The sequence below is a fragment of the Festucalex cinctus genome, chromosome 5 (genome assembly GCF_051991245.1).
Source record: "Festucalex cinctus isolate MCC-2025b chromosome 5, RoL_Fcin_1.0, whole genome shotgun sequence".
Taxonomy (NCBI): Eukaryota; Metazoa; Chordata; class Actinopteri; order Syngnathiformes; family Syngnathidae; genus Festucalex; species Festucalex cinctus.
In genome coordinates, this window is record NC_135415.1 from 3,592,265 (window position 1) to 3,613,787 (window position 21,523).

Genomic DNA, 21,523 nt, shown 5'->3' on the forward strand with positions numbered 1-21,523 from the left:
CAAAGCATTGCCGTGGTACGTTTAATTGAGAGCCACGAAAATTGGTACACATATGTAACAGACTATGATCTACAAAAAACTCTTTTTGAACCATATGCTAAACCTAACAGGAAGTCCGCCAGAGGCGAGGCATCAAATTTTGTGTTTCAAAATTCTTATTTAATGAAGCATTCCCGGCTGTACATTTCACCTAGAGTTACCAACATTTGAAGACATATGTAACAGCCCTCAAGGTACAAAAAACTCTTTTTGAACCATATGCTAAACCGAACAGGAAGTCCGCCATTTTGATTTACTTTGGAACGTGTTGCCATTTTTTGGGCCATTTCATAGGGGTCTTATTTTAACGAACTCCTCCTACAGAGTTTATCCGATCATCTTCAAACTTGGTGTGATTCATCTTAAAATGTTGAAGATGAAAAGTTATTGAAAGCTTTTTATTTCGTCGCACGCTATTGCCGTGGCATGCACAGTTTGCAAAGGAAAAAATTCCCTCTTAATGAAGCATTCACAGTTGTACGAAGCAGCTCGAGCTACGAAAATTTGGAGACAAATTTAACAGCCCACAATGTACAAAAAAGTCTCTTGGTGCCATGTGCTAAACCCAACAGGAAGTCCCGTAAGGGCCGGTCATCACATTTTGAGGTAAAAAACTCCTCTTTAACGAAGCATTCCCGGTTGTACGTTTCACCTAGCGCTATGATAATTTAGAGGCATACATAAGAGCCCACGATGTACAAAATAGTCTCTTGGAACCATCTTCCAAAACAAACAGGAAGTCCGCCATTTTGATTTACGTTGGGATTTGTAGCCATTTTTTGTGGCCTTTTTTAGGGGTCATATTTTAACGAATTCCTCCTACAAAATTTATCCGACTGTCTTCAAACTTGGTGTGCTTCATCTTAAGATGTTTAAGATACAAAGTTATCGAAAGTTATTTATTTTGTCCCACACCGTTTCATGGCGATGCATTGTTTGCCAAGTAAAATGCTGCTTTTTTTTTTGGTCTAAACATGTGCAAAAACTCATGAAACTTTACACACACATCAGGCTTGTCATAAGCATGAATATTTTAGAGATTTCTTATTAAATTTGCAATAAATGCTTCAATAGCGCCCTCTAGACATTTTTATGAAGTCTTTCCGATTATATGATTCAGCTAGATGTGTGAATATTGGCAGGCATGCCTAATATATTCAAAAAGTATTCTATATAGCCATGTGCCAATCCATTTTGATTTTATTTTGTTAATTGTGCATCATTTTTGGCCTTTCCATGAAACTTTACAAACACAAAGCATGGCAAAAACGTTTAAAATTTAGATGGTTTCCTATTTGACAGTACCCCAGCATGCCAGTACCCCGACGTGCAAATACCCCAACGTGGCCCGGGTTGCGAGGGCCCTTTATAGCTGCTCGCAGCTCTAGTTCTTCTTCTTCTTCTTCTTCTTTTTCTTTGTTATTATTCTTTTCCGCAAACAACCACATTTTTTAGGCACTAAACATGAACGAAAACTCACCAAACTTTACACGCAGATCGGGTCTGGCGAAAAATTTGATATTTTAAAGTCGCCATACATGATAACAGAAAAATGGCTCTGTAGCGCCACCTACATAGGTTTAACGGATCCCTGTCCCGCTACGATTGTCCTATGGCTACGAAAATTGTGTGGCACCTGTAGCACATCCAGATGAACAAAAACCTCTTTGATATGTGTACCCTAAAATAGACAGGAAGTGAGGTATGAGTATTTGAATGTCCAATTTTGGCCCATTTTTGCACATTTACAGGGGTCATACTTTTGCCCGCTTCTCCTACACGGTTAACCCGATTGACTTCAAACTTGGGCTGTACCATCTCAACACCTGGGACAACATCATGGTAAAAAATCTAAAGTTTTTGACATACTATATGACGGTGGCGGGGCATCAAATTTACAGTTTCAAAATTCTTACTTAACGAAGCATTGCCGGTGGTACGTTTAATCTAGAGCTACGAAAATTGGTACACATATGTAACAGACTATGATCTACAAAAAAGCCTGTTGGTGCCATATGCTAAACCTAACAGGAAGTCCGCCAGAGGCGAGGCATAAAATTTTGTGTTTCAAAATTCTAACTTAATGAAGCATTCCCGGCTGTACATTTCACCTAGAGTTACCAATATTTGAAGACATATGTAACAGCCCTCAAGGTACAAAAAACTCTTTTTGAACCATATGCTAAACCGAACAGGAAGTCCGCCATTTTGATTTACTTTGGAACGTGTTGCCATTTTTTGGGACATTTCATAGGGGTCTTATTTTAACGAACTCCTCCTACAGAGTTTATCCGATCATCTCCAAACTTGGTGTGATTCATCTTAAGATGTTGAAGATGAAAAGTTATTGAAAGCTTTTTATTTTGTCGCACGCTGTTGCCGTGGCATGCACAGTTTGCAAAGGAAAAAATTACTTCTTAATGAAGCATTCCCAGTTGTACGAAGCAGCTAGAGCTACGAAAATTTGGAGACAAATGTAACAGCCCACGATGTACAAAAAGGTCTCCTGGTGCCATGTGCTAAACCCAACAGGAAGTCCCGTAGGGGCCGGGCATCACATTTTGAGCTAAAAAACTCCTCTTTAACGAAGCATTCCCGGTTGTACGTTTCACCTAGCGCTATGATCATTTAGAGGCATACATAAGAGCCCACGATGTACAAAAAAGTCTCTTGGAACCATGTGCTAAACCAAACAGGAAGTCCGCCATTTTGATTTATGATGGGATTTGTAGCCTTTTTTTGTGGCCTTTTTTAGGGGTCATATTTTAACTCCTCCTACAAAATTCATCCGACCGTGTTCAAACTTGGTGTGTTTCATCTTAAGATGTTTAAGATGCAAATTTATCGAAAGTTTTTTATTTTGTCGCACGCTGCTGCTATAGCGATGCATTGGTTGCCAAGTAAAGTGCTGCTTTGTTTTTTTTTATCTATACATGTGTGAAAACTCGTGAAACTTTGCACACACATCAGACTTGTCATTAACATGAATTTTTAGAGATTTCTTGTGCAATTTGCAATAAATCGCACCCTCTATACATTTTTTATGGAGCATTTCCGATTGGATGATTCAAGCGCAAAATAACTAAAGATGACTTGACTTGACCTAGATTTGTGAAAACTCAGAGGCATACCTATTATATTATTATTATTTTTTGTACCTTACAAGATTATCTCTTGTGCCACATTAAACCCCTTTGCAGGCCTGAGCCAAACCACGGTCCATACATTTGATACCACTGCTTTATTTCAATGGTCAAGTACTTCATAACCACACCTACTTATGCTTGTCCTTGCATATATAGTAGACAACAAAGAGCTCTTTCAACAAAAGACATTTCCATCTACAAAGTCATACAAGGTAAGCACTCTATAAATTCTGCAATCACTACACTTCTATTCCTAAATTATCACTTCAAATACCAACAATGGTTAATACAGCTACAAATTTCTTGTATGTTTATGAAGTATGATACTGTATTTATTTCTACTCCTTTGCTTTTCTACAGAACATGAACAAATCAACAAGCAAACTCTTTTTTGATAAAGACCCTCTAATCATCTCCATACGCAAAGATTGCCAACTTTTTTCCGTAAGTATACAATACATAAACTAAACAGGACAACTTTCTCAATCATATACAGTATGCCATACATATATGTATTAAGTTCTCATTTATTAACAGGTTTGTTAAAGGCACCTTTAGTGTGTTTTTCTGTTTGTAATGTTTCTCCACGAGCACGTCTAGCCATTGATATCATGTAGAACACATATGCTAACCTTTTAGAGACAATTGAAGCTTACTTGCACAGTAGCCACTATCTTAACCACTTAATTCACATGTCTCCTTGACAACTTATTACATGTAGTGAAATGGTACTTTGTGCGTCTTATGCTTTTTTCTGAACACTGCTTTTCAACTCTTTCCTTAAAACCAATACATGCGGCACTGTTATACTGTATAAATATATATGTCCGTGTGTATATATTTGTATATTCTTTCAAATAAACTCGTTTTGACACACACAGCCATTGAGTAACATGCAACACGACCACAACGTTTTGCACCAACACGTTACCTCTGCTATTTAGAATCATGGAATCTAACATGACTGATTTTCATTGAATGCTTTGTCATTACAGTATGCATGCATTAATCATGCTTTCAGTCGCAACGACTTATACCAGCGCAGCCTTGATCTTCATTCCCAAATGAACCAACTAGTCCATGTGACTCGAGTCAATCGAGCACTTGAAAAACAGATAGACTTCAAAACCAAGCTTGTGAAAGAACTCCAGACTGCATTGGATATAAAGGATGCATGTGATGCATTTGTCCGTGATGGTAAGCTATATGACATGGAAGACACACAAACACTAACACAGCAAGCATCCCCATCCTACACATTGTGTATAATGAATGACATGTTTGACAATGGACATTTTTACATTTTTTTGTTAATGCACGTTCCTTTTTTTCTGTTAGGAATATCTTGAAGGTAACATTGGACTGTTAACTAAAACACTGACTGATTATTGAGCCGCAATTTCTCAATGTATATAATGTGAATACATACTACACTTGATTACTTTCAAATGTGACTGATATCATGTAGCTATGCTGTGATCTTGCCCTCTTTCATCCACTGATAGACACTTCAAAGTTCTTTTTTTTCTGTATCTTCTCAAAATAACTGACATATTCATGGAAAAGATTGTATTTAAATTCTATCATTATTAATTACTATTATTATGTTTATGTCTTTGCCCCTGATTATGATGTTTCTATACCATAGATTTTTTTTAAAAAAAATTTTGGACATACTGTGACTTGACCTTTACAATACTAATTTTTACTAAGAAAAAATCAATCACACACCATAATATTTTATACTTATCCTGCATGTATCTGGACACACCATGCCAAATTTTACACTTACATAACCATTTATGTACCTGTCGTATCCTTACTTTTATTCATCATTTCATCACACAATCCTAAAACATTGCTTTTTGACCCAGAGGATTCAACTATACCATTTTTGCGTGTCTTATTACTTACTAGCTATATTATTTATTAACGGGCAAAAACTATGAATATAAGATCACCGTCAAATATTACGTCTGTAATATCCTTATACAGTGCATTACATAATATGCATTTGTATTAAGACACTACCATGCTAAAAATATGCACACGACTGTTCTGTAAACTACACCTAAGACAACCAAACTTCACAGATCTAACATGATTCTTCATTCTTTTTTGTTCTACAGATGTATCAAATGCTGCCACACAGACAGAAGAAGCCACTGAGGACATGCACGAAGACGATGATCACAATATAACAGGACAGGTTAACCCCCCTGAAGTTTTAGCCCGCAGGTCTAAGCGTCCTAGGACTAATTCATCCATGGAGGTTACATTATCCTAAGACAGACTATGTGCTAACCCAAACTCTTTGACCCCAAGGGATTCATCTGTCCCAGAAAACTTTTACACTAAAGAATTTATCTGTCCTAGGGCGCTGTTAACCCCAGGTTAAAGTGTTATTTAATCTGTCCTGTTACAACAGCTATACATAAACAGCTGCATTCCTCTCCTGTTCCATCTCTCGCACTTCTTTCATCTCTTTTTCTCCTCTACTTATACCTATGCTTGCTCATGTGCTTTTTTCCCCTTTAGATGATGTCATTGGTTAGCCTGCTTCAAAGCTACATTTTTTCTTGAATAACTGTCACACATTTACTGTTTGCTGGACCCTACAAAACTGTCACAATACTTCACTATGTCATGAATACATATGTGTTGCACAGCGACACCACATTAAAAGTCATCAAAAAGCTTTTTCTTTGATCACACACCATCTCTGTGCCATGCAATGTTTTCAAATAAACAGATGCTGGTTTTGAATATCAAACGAGCGACTTTTCATGAAACTTTGCACACACATCAGAAAGTCCACACTTTTGAATTTATTTTGGGAATTGTGCATCATTTTTGGCCTTTTACTGCACCTTTTTACACACAAGGCACGGCAAATGCATTTCTATTTTCCATGGTCCTTGTCTATTTAACAGTACCCCAACGTGCAAGTCCCCCGACTTGCATATACCCCAATGTGGCCCGGGTTGCGAGGGCCCTTTATAGCTGCTCGCAGCTCTAGTTATTATTATTATTATTATTATTATTTTCAGGTTTAATTCTTATAATGCGGCGAAATATGCAAGGTTTTTCTTATGGATATAAGGATAAAATGCGTGCTTTTAATGAGATGATTCTTTGATTGTTTATAAATGGGTCGGAAACAATTGCGTTTTGATTTGGAATATAAATTGTCGCGAAAACAATATGTGTTTTTAACTGAAAAGTATGTTCTGCTTTAAAGAATTATTATTTTCTATTTTTTTTTATTATTATTAATTTAATCTCTGGTGTAATAGCCTTATTTATTGATTGATTTAATTATTAGGGCCCGAGCAGCGACCGCTGCGAGGTCCCTATTGTTCCTGAAGGAATTCTTATTATTAGGGCCCGAGCAGCAGCGGCGGCGGTGCCGCTGCGAGGCCCTATTGTTTTTGTAGGAATTCTTCTTATTAGGGCCCGAGCAGCGGCGGCGAAGGTGCCGCTGCGAGGCCCTATTGTTTTTGTAGGAATTCTTATTATTATTAGGGCCCGAGCAGCGGCGGCGGCGGTGCCGCTGCGAGGCACCTATTGTTTTTGTAGGAATTCTTATTAGGGCCCGAGCAGCGGCGGCGGCGGTGCCGCTGCGAGGCCCTATTGTTTTTGTAGGAATTCTTCTTATTATTATTCTTATTATTATTCTTCTCCGCAAACAATCGCATTTTTGAGACACTAAACGTGACCGAAAACTCACCAAACTTTACACGCACATCAGGCCTGGCGAAAAATTTGATATTTTAAAGTCGCCATACATGATAACAGAAAAATGGCTCCTTAGCGCCCCCTACATAGGTTAAACGGATCCCTGTCCCGCTACGATTGTCCGACGGCTATGAAAATTGTGTGGCACCTGTAGCACATCCCAATGAACAAAAACCTCTTTGAAGTGTGTACCCTAAAATAGACAGAAAGTGAGGTATGAGTATTTAAATGTCCAATTTTTGCCAATTTTTGCACATTTACAGGGGTCATACTTTTGCCCGCTTCTCCTACACGGTTAACCCGATTGACTTCAAACTTGGGATGTACCATCTCAACACCTGGGACAACATCATTGTGAAAAATGAAAAGTTTTTGATATACTATATGACGGCGGCGGCGCATCAAATTTAGAGTTTAAAAATTCTTACTTCACGAGGCATTGCCGGTTGTACGTTTAATCTAGAGCTACGAAAATTGGTACACATATGTAACAGGCTATGACCTACAAAAAACTCTTTTTGAACCATATGCTAAACCTAACAGGAAGTCCACCATTTTGATTTATTTTGGAACGTGTTGCCATTTTTTTGGCCATTTCATTGGAGTCTTATTTTAACGAACTCCTCCTACAGTGTTTATCCGATCATCTTCAAACTTGGTGTGATTCATCTTAAGATGTTGAAGATGAAAAGTTATTGAAAGCTTTGTATTTCGTCGCACGCTGTTGTCATGGCATGCACTGTTTGCAAAGGAAAAAAAATATCCTTAAAGAAGCATTGCCAGTTGTACGAAGCAGCTAGAGCTACGAAAATTTGTAGACATATGTAACAGCCCAAGATGTACAAAAAAGTCTCCTGGTGCCCTGTGCTAAACCCAACAGGAAGTCCCCCAGGGGCCGGGCATCACATTTTGAGCTAAAAAAAACTCCTCTTTAACAAAGCATACCCGGCTGTACGTTTCACCTAGAGTTACCAAAATTTGTAGAGGTATATAACAGCCCTCGATTTACAAAAAACTCTTTTTGAACCATATGCTAAACCTAACAGGACGTCCGCCATTTTGATTTACTTTGGAATGTGTTGCCATTTTTTTTGGCCATTTCATAGGGGTCATATTTTAACAAACTCCTCCTACAGAGTTTATCCGATCATCTTCAAACTTGGTGTGATTCATCTTAAGATGTTGAAAATGAAAAGTTATTGAAAGTTTTTTATTTCGTCACATGCTGTTATCGTGGCATGCACTTTTTGCAAAGGAAAAAAATCCTTCTTAATGAAGCATTCCCAGTTGTACGAAGCAGCTAGAGTGACGAAAAATTGTAGACATATGTAACAGCCCAGGATCTACAAAAATGTCTCTTGGTGCCATGTGCTAAACGCAACAGGAAGTCCCCCAGGGGCCGGGCATCACATTTTGAGCTAAAAAACTCCTCTTTAACTAAGCATTCCCGGTTGTACGTTTCACCTAGCGCTATGATAATTTGCAGGCATACATAAGAGCCCACGATGTACAAAAAAGTCTCTTGGAACCATGGGCTAAACCAAACAGGAAGTCCGCCATTTTGATTTATGATGGGATTTGTTGCCATTTTTTGTGGCCTTTTTCAGGGGTCATATTTTAACGAACCCCTCCTACAAAATTTATCCGACTGTCTTCAAACTTGGTATGTTTCATCTTAAGATGTTTAAGATGCAAAGTAATCGAAAGTTTTTTATTTTGTCACACGCTGTTGCCATAGCAATGCATGGGAATTGCACACCATATTTTGCGTTTTGATTAAACACCTAAAGCTATGATAATTTGCAGGCAAACATAAGAGCTCAGGATGTACAAAAAAAGTCTCTTGGAGCAATATGCTAAACCAATCAGGAAGTCCACCATTTTGATTTACGTTGGGATTTGTAGCCATTTTTTGTGGCCTTTTTTAGGGGTCATATTTTAACGAACTCCTCCTACAAAATTTATCCGACTGTCTTTAAACTTGGTGTGCTTCATCTTAAGATGTTTAAGATGCAAAGTTATCGAAAGTTATTTATTTTGTCGCACGCCGTTGTCATGGCGATGCATTGTTTGCCAAGTAAAATGTTTTTTTTTTTTTTGGTCTAAACATGTGCAAAAACTCATGAAACTTTACACACACATCAGGCTTGTCATCAGCATGAATATTTTAGAGATTTCTTATTCAATTTGCAATAAATGGTTCAATAGCGCCCTCTAGACATTTTTATGAAGCTTTTGCAAATGTTTTGTGTTTTATGATTCAGCTAGATTTGTAAAAATTGGGATACCTATCAGCCTAAGACTTACAAAAAGGTTTCTAAAGCCATATGCTGAATCAAAAAGGAAGTCTGCCATTTTGATTTACTTTGGTATTTGTAGCCATTTTTTGGGGCCTTTTATAGGGGTCATATTTTCAACAGAACTTATCAGATCGTCTTCATTCTTTGGCGTGTTTCATCTTAAGATATTTAAGATGAAAAGTTATTGAATTTTTTTATTTTGTCACACGCCTTTGCTGTAGCCATGCATTGTTTGTGAAGAAAAATGCTTTTTTGAGAGTCTAAATATGGGTGAAAACTCACAAAACTTTGCACACGCACCAGACCTGTCTAGAACATGAATATTTTATTTAGAGATTTGTTGTGCTATTTGTAATAAATGGCTCAATAGCGCCCTCTAGACATTTTTATGAAGTCTTTCCGATTATATGATTCAGCTAGATGTGTGAATATTGGCAGGCATGCCGAATATATTCAAAAAGTATTCTATATAGCCATGTGCCAATCCATTTTGATTTTATTTTGTTAATTGTGCATCGTTTTTGGCCTTTCCATGAAACTTTAAAAACACAAAGCATGGCAAAAACGTTTACAATTTAGATGGTTTCCTATTTGACAGTACCCCAACATGCCAGTACCCCGACGTGCAAATACCCCAACGTGGCCCGGGTTGCGAGGGCCCTTTATAGCTGCTCGCAGCTCTAGTTATTATTATTATTATTATTATTATTATTATTATTCTCCGCAAACAATCGCATTTTTGAGACGCTAAACGTGAACGAAAACTCACCAAACTTTACACGCACATCAGGCCTGGCGAAAAATTTGATATTTTAAAGTCGCCATACATGATAACAGAAAAATGGCTCCATAGCGCCACCTACATAGGTTAAACGGATCCCTGTCCCGCTACGCTTGTCCTATGGCGACGAAAATTGTGTGGCACCCGTAGCACATCCAGATGAACAAAAACCTCTTTGATGTGTGTACCCTAAAATAGACAGAAAGTGAGGTATGATCATCTGAATGTCCAATTTTGGCCCAGTTTTGCACATTTACAGGGGTCATACTTTTGCCCGCTTCTCCTACACGGTTAACCCGATTGACTTCAAACTTGGGATGGACCATCTCAACACCTGGGACAACATCATTGTAAAAAATCTAAAGTTTTTGATATACTATATGACGGCGGCGACGCATCAAATTTAGAGTTTAAAAATTCTTACTTCACGAAGCATTGCCGGTTGTACGTTTAATCTAGAGCTACGAAAATTGGTACACATATGTAACAGGCTATGACCTACAAAAAACTCTTTTTGAACCATATGCTAAACCTCACAGGAAGTCCGCCATTTTGATTTATTTTGGAACGTGTTGCCATTTTTTTGGCCATTTCATTGGGGTCTTATTTTAACGAACTCCTCCTACAGTGTTTATCCGATCATCTTCAAACTTGGTGTGATTCATCTTAAGATGTTGAAGATGAAAAGTTATTGAAAGCTTTGTATTTCGTCGCACGCTGTTGTCATGGCATGCACTGTTTGCAAAGGAAAAAAAATATCCTTAAAGAAGCATTCCCATTTGTACGAAGCAGCGAGAGCTACGAAAATTTGTTGACATATGTAACAGCCCAAGATGTACAAAAAAGTGTCTTGGTGCCCTGTGCTAAACCCAACAGGAAGTCCCCCAGGGGCCGGGCATCACATTTTGAGCTAAAAAACTCCTCTTTAACAAAGCATACCCGGCTGTACGTTTCACCTAGAGTTACCAAAATTTGTAGAGGTATATAACAGCCCTCGAGGTACAAAAAACTCTTTTAGAACCATATGCTAAACCTAACAGGACGTCCGCCATTTTGATTTACTTTGGAATGTGTTGCCATTTTTTGGGCCATTTCATAGGGGTCATATTTTAACGAACTCCTCCAACAGAGTTTATCCGATCATCATCAAACTTGGTGTGACTCATCTTAAGATGTTTAAGATGCAAAGTTATTGAAAGTTTTTTATTTTGTCGCACGCTGCTGCTATAGCGATGCATTGTTTGCCAAGTAAAGTGCTGCTTTGTTTTTTTATCTATACATGTGTGAAAACTCATGAAACTTTGCAAACACATCAGACTTGTCATGAACATGAATTTTTAGAGATTTATTGTGCAATTTGCAATAAATAGCGCCCTCTAGACATTTTTATGAAGTATTTCCGATTGTATGATTCTGCTAGATTTGTGACAATTAGGACAGACCCCTATCAGCCTAATACCTACAAAAAAGTATTATGTAGCCATTTGCCAAACCAAAGAGGAAGTCCGCTATTTTGATTTTATTTTGGGAATTATACATCATTTTTGGCCTCTTTCATTAAACTTTGCACAGACAAGGCATGGAAAAAACTAACATTTTAAATGGTCCTTGTTCCATGTAACAGTGCCCCAACGTGCCAGTACCCTGACGTGCAAGTAACCCAACGTTGTGCTCAATAGCGCCCTCTATGCATTTTTATGGAGCATTTCCAATTGTATGATTCAAGCGATACACAACTAAAGATGACTTGACCTAGATTTGTGAAAACTGGGAGGCATACCTATTAGCTTAAGACCTACAAAAAGTATTCTGTAGCCGTATGCTAAACCTAAAAGGAAGTCCGCCATTTTGAATTTATTTTGGGAATTGCACACCATCTTTGGACTTTTACACTAACAAAGCTTGTCAAAAACATTTTAGATGGTCCTTGTCCGATTTGACAGTTCCCCAACGTGCCAGTACCCTGACGTGCAAGTACCCCAATGTGGCCCAGGTTGCGAGGGCCCTTTATAGCTGCTCGCAGCTCTAGTTATTCTTCTTCTTCTTCTTTTTCTTTGTTATTATTCTTTTCCGCAAACAACCACATTTTTGAGGCACTAAACATGAACGAAAACTCACCAAACTTTACACGCAGATCGGGCCTGGCGAAAAATTTTATATTTTAAAGTCGCCATACATGATAACAGAAAAATGGCTCTGTAGCGCCACCTACATAGGTTTAACGGATCCCTGTCCCGCTACGATTGTCCTATGGCTACGAAAATTGTGTGGCACCTGTAGCACATCCAGATGAACAAAAACCTCTTTGATATGTGTACCCTAAAATAGACAGGAAGTGAGGTATGAGTATTTGAATGTCCAATTTTGGCCCATTTTTGCACATTTACAGGGGTCATACTTTTGCCCGCTTCTCCTACACGGTTAACCCGATTGACTTCAAACTTGGGCTGTACCATCTCAACACCTGGGACAACATCATGGTAAAAAATCTAAAGTTTTTGACATACTATATGACGGTGGCGGGGCATCAAATTTACAGTTTCAAAATTCTTACTTAACAAAGCATTGCCGGTGGTACGTTTAATTGAGAGCCACGAAAATTGGTACACATATGTAACAGACTATGATCTACAAAAAAGCCTGTTGGTGCCATATGCTAAACCTAACAGGAAGTCCGCCAGAGGCGAGGCATCAAATTTTGTGTTTCAAAATTCTTATTTAATGAAGCATTCCCGGCTGTACATTTCACCTAGAGTTACCAACATTTGAAGACATATGTAACAGCCCTCAAGGTACAAAAAACTCTTTTTGAACCATATGCTAAACCGAACAGGAAGTCCGCCATTTTGATTTACTTTGGAACGTGTTGCCATTTTTTGGGCCATTTCATAGGGGTCTTATTTTAACGAACTCCTCCTACAGAGTTTATCCGATCATCTCCAAACTTGGTGTGATTCATCTTAAGATGTTGAAGATGAAAAGTTATTGAAAGCTTTTTATTTCGTCGCACGCTGTTGCCGTGGCATGCACAGTTTGCAAAGGAAAAAATTCCCTCTTAATGAAGCATTCCCAGTTGTACGAAGCAGCGAGAGCTACGAAAATTTAGAGACAAATTTAACAGCCCACGATGTACAAAAAAGGCTCTTGGTGCCATGTGCTAAACCCAACAGGAAGTCCCGTAGGGGCCGGTCATCACATTTTGAGGTAAAAAACTCCTCTTTAACGAAGCATTCCCGGTTGTACGTTTCACCTAGCGCTATGATAATTTAGAGGCATACATAAGAGCCCACGATGTACAAAAAAAGTCTCTTGGAACCATCTGCTAAACCAAACAGGAAGTCCGCCATTTTGATTTACGTTGGGATTTGTAGCCATTTTTTGTGGCCTTTTTTAGGGGTCATATTTTAAGGATGTACAAAAAAGTCTCTTGGTGCCATGTGCTAAACCCAATAGGAAGTCCCGCAGGGGCCGGGCATCACATTTTGAGCTAAAAAACTCCTCTTTAACGAAGCATTCCCGGTTGTACGTTTCACCTAGCGCTATGATAATTTAGAGGCATACATAAGAGCCCACGATGTACAAAAAAAGTCTCTTGGAACCATGTGCTAAACCAAACAGGAAGTCCGCCATTTTGATTTATGATGGGATTTGTAGACTTTTTTTGTGGCCTTTTTTAGGGGTCATATTTTAACTCCTCCTACAAAATTCATCCGACCGTGTTCAAACTTGGTGTGTTTCATCTTAAGATGTTTAAGATGCAAATTTATCGAAAGTTTTTTATTTTGTCGCACGCTGCTGCTATAGCGATGCATTGGTTGCCAAGTAAAGTGCTGCTTTGTTTTTTTTTATCTATACATGTGTGAAAACTCGTGAAACTTTGCACACACATCAGACTTGTCATTAACATGAATTTTTAGAGATTTCTTGTGCAATTTGCAATAAATCGCACCCTCTATACATTTTTTATGGAGCATTTCCGATTGGATGATTCAAGCGCAAAATAACTAAAGATGACTTGACTTGACCTAGATTTGTGAAAACTCAGAGGCATACCTATTATATTATTATTATTTTTTGTACCTTACAAGATTATCTCTTGTGCCACATTAAACCCCTTTGCAGGCCTGAGCCAAACCACGGTCCATACATTTGATACCACTGCTTTATTTCAATGGTCAAGTACTTCATAACCACACCTACTTATGCTTGTCCTTGCATATATAGTAGACAACAAAGAGCTCTTTCAACAAAAGACATTTCCATCTACAAAGTCATACAAGGTAAGCACTCTATAAATTCTGCAATCACTACACTTCTATTCCTAAATTATCACTTCAAATACCAACAATGGTTAATACAGCTACAAATTTCTTGTATGTTTATGAAGTATGATACTGTATTTATTTCTACTCCTTTGCTTTTCTACAGAACATGAACAAATCAACAAGCAAATTCTCTTTTGATAAAGACCCTCTAATCATCTCCATACGCAAAGATTGCCAACTTTTTTCCGTAAGTATACAATACATAAACTAAACAGGACAACTTTCTCAATCATATACAGTATGCCATACATATATGTATTAAGTTCTCATTTATTAACAGGTTTGTTAAAGGCACCTTTAGTGTGTTTTTCTGTTTGTAATGTTTCTCCACGAGCACGTCTAGCCATTGATATCATGTAGAACACATATGCTAACCTTTTAGAGACAATTGAAGCTTACTTGCACAGTAGCCACTATCTTAACCACTTAATTCACATGTCTACTTGACAACTTATTACATGTAGTGAAATGGTACTTTGTGCGTCTTATGCTTTTTTCTGAACACTGCTTTTCAACTCTTTCCTTAAAACCAATACATGCGGCACTGTTATACTGTATAAATATATATGTCCGTGTGTATATATAACCATTTATGTACCTGTCGTATCCTTACTTTTATTCATCATTTCATCACACAATCCTAAAACATTGCTTTTTGACCCAGAGGATTCAACTATACCATTTTTGCGTGTCTTATTACTTACTAGCTATATTATTTATTAACGGGCAAAAACTATGAATATAAGATCACCGTCAAATATTACGTCTGTAATATCCATATACAGTGCATTACATAATATGCATTTGTATTAAGACACTACCATGCTAAAAATATGCACACGACTGTTCTGTAAACTACACCTAAGACAACCAAACTTCACAGATCTAACATGATTCTTCATTCTTTTTTGTTCTACAGATGTATCAAATGCTGCCACACAGACAGAAGAAGCCACTGAGGACATGCACGAAGACGATGATCACAATATAACAGGACAGGTTAACCCCCCTGAAGTTTTAGCCCGCAGGTCAAAGCGTCCTAGGACTAATTCATCCATGGAGGTTACATTATCCTAAGACAGACTATGTGCTAACCCAAACTCTTTGACCCCAAGGGATTCATCTGTCCCAGAAAACTTTTACACTAAAGAGTTTATCTGTCCTAGGGCGCTGTTAACCCCAGGTTAAAGTGTTATTTAATCTGTCCTGTTACAACAGCTATACATAAACAGCTGCATTCCTCTCCTGTTCCATCTCTCGCACTTCTTTCATCTCTTTTTCTCCTCTACTTATACCTATGCTTGCTCATGTGCTTTTTTCCCCTTTAGATGATGTCATTGGTTAGCCTGCTTCAAAGCTACATTTTTTCTTGAATAACTGTCACACATTTACTGTTTGCTGGACCCTACAAAACTGTCACAATACTTCACTATGTCATGAATACATATGTGTTGCACAGCGACACCACATTAAGAGTCATCAAAAAGCTTTTTATTTGATCACACACCATCTCTGTGCCATGCAATGTTTTCAAATAAACAGATGCTGGTTTTGAATATCAAACGAGCGACTTTTCATGAAACTTTGCACACATATCAGAAAGTCCACACTTTTGAATTTATTTTGGGAATTGTGCATCATTTTTGGCCTTTTACTGCACCTTTTTACACACAAGGCACGGCAAATGCATTTCTATTTTCCATGGTCCTTGTCTATTTAACAGTACCCCAACGTGCAAGTCCCCCGACTTGCATATACCCCAACGTGGCCCGGGTTGCGAGGGCCCTTTATAGCTGCTCGCAGCTCTAGTTATTATTCTTCTTCTTTTTATTTGTTATTATTCTTTTCCGCAAACAATCACATTTTTGAGACACTAAACGTGAACGAAAACTCACCAAACTTTACACGCAGATCGGGCCTGGCGAAAAATTTGATATTTTAAAGTCGCCATACATGATAACAGAAAAATGGCTCTGTAGCGCCACCTACATAGCTTAAACGGATCCCTGTCCCGCTACGATTGTCCTACGGCTATGAAAATTGTGTGGCACCTGTAGCATATCCAGATGAACAAAAACCTCTTTGATCTGTGTACCCTAAAATAGACAGGAAGTGAGATATGAGTATTTAAATGTCAAATTTTGGCCAATTTCTGCACATTTACAGGGGTCATACTTTTGCCTGCTTCTCCTACACGGTTAATCCGATTGACTTCAAACTTGGGATGTACCATCTCAAGACCTGGGACAACACCATGGTAAAAAATCTAAAGTTTTTGACATACTATATGACGGTGGCGGGGCATCAAATTTACAGTTTCAAAATTCTTACTTAACGAAGCATTGCCGGTGGTACGTTTAACCTAGAGCTATGAAAATTGGTACACATATGTAACAGACTATGATCTACAAAAAAGCCTGTTGGTGCCATATGCTAAACCTAACAGGAAGTCCGCCAGAGGCGAGGCATCAAATTTTGTGTTTCAAAATTCGAACTTAATGAAGCATTCCCGGCTGTACATTTCACCTAGAATTACCAAAATTTGAAGACATATGTAACAGCCCTCAAGGTACAAAAAACTCTTTTTGAACCATATGCTAAACCGAACAGGAAGTCCGCCATTTTGATTTACTTTGGAACGTGTTGCCATTTTTTGGGCCATTTCATAGGGGTCTTATTTTAACGAACTCCTCCTACAGAGTTTATCCGATCATCTCCAAACTTGGTGTGATTCATCTTAAGATGTTGAAGATGAAAAGTTATTGAAAGCTTTTTATTTCGTCGCACGCTGTTGCCGTGGCATGCACAGTTTGCAAAGGAACAAATTCCTTCTTAATGAAGCATTCCCAGTTGTACGAAGCAGCTAGAGCTACGGAAATTTGGAGACAAATGTAACAGCCCACGATGTACAAAAAAGTCTCTTGGTGCCATGTGCTAAACCCAACAGGAAGTCCCGTAGGGGCCGGGCATCACATTTTGAGCTAAAAAACTCCTCTTTAACGAAGCATTCCCGGTTGTACGTTTCACCTAGCGCTATGATAATTTGGAGGCATACATAAGAGCCCACGATGTACAAAAAAGTCTCTTAGAACCATATGCTAAACCAAACAGGAAGTCCGGCATTTTGATTTACGCCTTTTTTAGGGGTCACATTTTAACGAACTCCTACGAAATTTATCCGACTGTCTTCCAACTTGGTGTGTTTCATCTTAAGATGTTTAAGATGCAAAGTTATCGAAAGTTTTTTTTATTTTGTCGCAAGCCGTTGCCATAGCGATGCATTATTTGCCAAGTAAAATGCTGCTTTTTTTTTTTTTTTTTTTGTCTAAACGAGCGAAAACTCATGAAACTTTACACACACATCAGACTTGTCATAAACATGAATATTTTAGAGATTTCTTGTGCAATTTGCAATAAATGGCAATAGCGCCCTATAGACATTTTTAGGAAGCTTTTGGAAATGTATGATTCAGCTAGATTTGTAAAAATTGGGATACCTATCAGCCTAAGACTGACAAAAAAGTTTCTAAAGCCATATGCTAAACCAAACAGGAAGTCTGCCATTTTGATTTAATTTTCTATTTGTAGTCATTTTTTGGGGCCTTTTATAGGCCTCATATTTTCTACAAAACGTATCAGATTGTCTTCATTCTTTGGCGTGTTTCATCTGAAGATATTTAAGATGAAAAGTTATTGAAATTGTTTGTCACGCCTTTGCTCTAGCGATGCATTGTTTGCAAAGAAAAATGCTTTTTTTTTTTGAAAGTCTAAACATGAGCGAAAACTCAAAAATTGCACGCAGATCAGACCTCTCAAGAACATGAATATTTTAGAGATTTGTTGTGCAATTTGTAATAAATGGCTCAATAGCGCCCTCTAGACATTTTTTATGAAGTATTTCCGATTATATGATTCAGCTAGATGTGTGAATATTTGGAGGCACACCTATCAGTCTAATACCTACACAAATTATTCTATAGCCATGTGCCAAACCATTTTGATTTTATTTTGTTAATTGTGCATCATTTTTGGCCTTTCCATGAAACTTTGCAAGCACAAAGCATGGCAAAAAAGTTTACAATTTAGACGGTTTCCTATGAAACAGTACCCCAACATGTCAGTACCCCGACGTGCAAGTACCCCAACGTGGCCCAGGTTGCGAGGGCCCTTTATAGCTGCTCGCAGCTCTAGTTAGGGCCCGAGCAGCGGCGGCGGCGGTGCCGCTGCGAGGCCCTATTGTTTTTGTAGGAATTCTTATTATTATTATTAGGGCCCGAGCAGCGACCGCTGCGAGGTCCCTATTGTTTTTCAAGGAATTCTTATTAGGGCCCGAGCAGCGACCGCTGCGAGGTCCCTATTGTTCCTGAAGGAATTCTTATTATTAGGGCCCGAGCAGCGGCGGCGGCGGTGCCGCTGCGAGGCCCTATTGTTTTTGTAGGAATTCTTATTATTATTATTAGGGCCCGAGCAGCGGCGGCGGCGGTGCCGCTGCGAGGCCCTATTGTTTTTGTAGGAATTCTTCTTATTATTAGGGCCCGAGCAGCGGCGGCGGCGGTGCCGCTGCGAGGCCCTATTGTTTTTGTAGGAATTCTTCTTATTATTATTCTTATTATTATTCTTCTCCGCAAACGATCACATTTTTGAGACACTAAACGTGACCGAAAACTCACCAAACTTTACACGCACATCAGGCCTGGCGAAAAATTTGATATTTTAAAGTCGCCATACATGATAACAGAAAAATGGCTCCTTAGCGCCCCCTACATAGGTTAAACGGATCCCTGTCCCGCTACGATTGTCCGACGGCTATGAAAATTGTGTGGCACCTGTAGCACATCCCAATGAACAAAAACCTCTTTGAAGTGTGTACCCTAAAATAGACAGAAAGTGAGGTATGAGTATTTAAATGTCCAATTTTTGCCAATTTTTGCACATTTACAGGGGTCATACTTTTGCCCGCTTCTCCTACACGGTTAACCCGATTGACTTCAAACTTGGGATGTACCATCTCAACACCTGGGACAACATCATTGTGAAAAATGAAAAGTTTTTGATATACTATATGACGGTGGCGGCGCATCAAATTTAGAGTTTAAAAATTCTTACTTCACGAGGCATTGCCGGTTGTACGTTTAATCTAGAGCTACGAAAATTGGTACACATATGTAACAGACTATGACCTACAAAAAACTCTTTTTGAACCATATGCTAAACCTAACAGGAAGTCCACCATTTTGATTTATTTTGGAACGTGTTGCCATTTTTTTGGCCATTTCATTGGGGCCTTATTTTAACGAACTCCTCCTACAGTGTTTATCCGATCATCTTCAAACTTGGTGTGATTCATCTTAAGATGTTGAAGATGAAAAGTTATTGAAAGCTTTGTATTTCGTCGCACGCTGTTGTCATGGCATGCACTGTTTGCAAAGGAAAAAAAATATCCTTAAAAAGCATTGCCAGTTGTACGAAGCAGCTAGAGCAACGAAAAATTGTAGACATATGTAACAGCCCAGGATGTACAAAAATGTCTCTTGGTGCCATGTGCTAAACGCAACAGGAAGTCCCCCAGGGGCCGGGCATCACATTTTGAGCTAAAAAACTCCTCTTTAACAAAGCATTCCCGGTTGTACGTTTCACCTAGCGCTATGATAATTTCCAGGCATACATAAGAGCCCACGATGTACAAAAAAGTCTCTTGGAACCATGTGCTAAACCAAACAGGAAGTCCGCCATTTTGATTTATGATGGGATTTGTTGCCATTTTTTGTGGCCTTTTTCAGGGGTCATATTTTAACGAACCCCTCCTACAAAATTTATCCGACTGTCTTCACACTTGGTATGTTTCATCTTAAGATGTTTAAGATGCAAAGTAATCGAAAGTTTTTTATTTTGTCACACGCTGTTGCCATAGCAATGCATTGGAATTGCACACCATATTTTGCGTTTTGATTAAACAGACAAAGCATTCCCGGTTGTACGTTTCACCTAAAGCTATGCTAATTTGCAGGCAAACATAAGAGCTCAGGATGTACAAAAAAGTCTCTTGGAGCCATATGCTAAACCAATCAGGAAGTCCACCATTTTGATTCACGTTGGGATTTGTAGCCATTTTTTGTGGCCTTTTTTAGGGGTCATATTTTAACGAACTCCTCCTACAAAATTTATCCGACTGTCTTTAAACTTGGTGTGCTTCATCTTAAGATGTTTAAGGTGCAAAGTTATCGAAAGTTATTTATTTTGTCGCACGCCGTTGTCATGGCGATGCATTGTTTGCCAAGTAAAATGCTGCTTTTTTTGGGGGGTCTAAACATGTGCAAAAACTCATGAAACTTTACACACACATCAGGCTTGTCATCAGCATGAATATTTTAGAGATTTCTTATTCAATTTGCAATAAATGGTTCAATAGCGCCCTCTAGACATTTTTATGAAGCTTTTGCAAATGTTTTGTGTTTTATGATTCACCTAGATTTGTAAAAATTGGGATACATATCAGCCTAAGACTTACAAAAAGGTTTCTAAAGCCATATGCTGAATCAAACAGGAAGTCTGCCATTTGGATTTACTTTGGTATTTGTAGCCATTTTTTGGGGCCTTTTCTAGGGGTCATATTTTCAACAGAACTTATCAGATCGTCTTCATTCTTTGGCGTGTTTCATCTTAAGATATTTAAGATGAAAAGTTATTGAATTTTTTTATTTTGTCACACTCCTTTGCTGTAGCCATGCATTGTTTGTGAAGAAAAATGCTTTTTTGAGAGTCTAAATATGGGTGAAAACTCACAAAACTTTGCACACACACCAGACATGTCTGGAACATGAATATTTTATTTAGATATTTGTTGTGCAATTGTAATAAATGGCTCAATAGCGCCCTTTAGACATTTTTATGAAGTCTTTCCGTTTATATGATTCAGCTAGATGTGTGAATATTGGCAGGCATGCCGAATATATTCAAAAAGTATTCTATATAGCCATGTGCCAATCCATTTTGATTTTATTTTGTTAATTGTGCATCATTTTTGGCCTTTCCATGAAACTTTACAAACACAAAGCATGGCAAAAACGTTTACAATTTAGATGGTTTCCTATTTGACAGTACCCCAACATGCCAGTACCCCGACGTGCAAATACCCCAACGTGGCCCGGGTTGCGAGGGCCCTTTATAGCTGCTCGCAGCTCTAGTTATTATTAT

General features: G+C 38.4%; 1 protein-coding gene and 1 long non-coding RNA gene across 3 annotated transcripts in view; one reads left to right on the top strand and one right to left on the bottom strand.

Moving 5' to 3' along the window:
- The window catches only part of rad17 (RAD17 checkpoint clamp loader component), a 162,668-nt gene that overhangs the window by 106,643 nt on the left and 34,502 nt on the right, over window positions 1–21,523 (bottom strand). The window lies entirely within an intron of this gene.
- On the top strand, window positions 2,741–6,107 carry LOC144019528 (uncharacterized). Of its 2 annotated transcripts, XR_013283697.1 has the most exons (4): window positions 2,741–3,397; window positions 3,546–3,629; window positions 4,181–4,382; window positions 5,315–6,107. It is a non-coding gene; the product is annotated as an uncharacterized LOC144019528 (long non-coding RNA). The 2 variants fall into 2 exon arrangements; XR_013283696.1 differs by lacking the exon at window positions 2,741–3,397 and having other exon boundaries at window positions 3,444–3,629.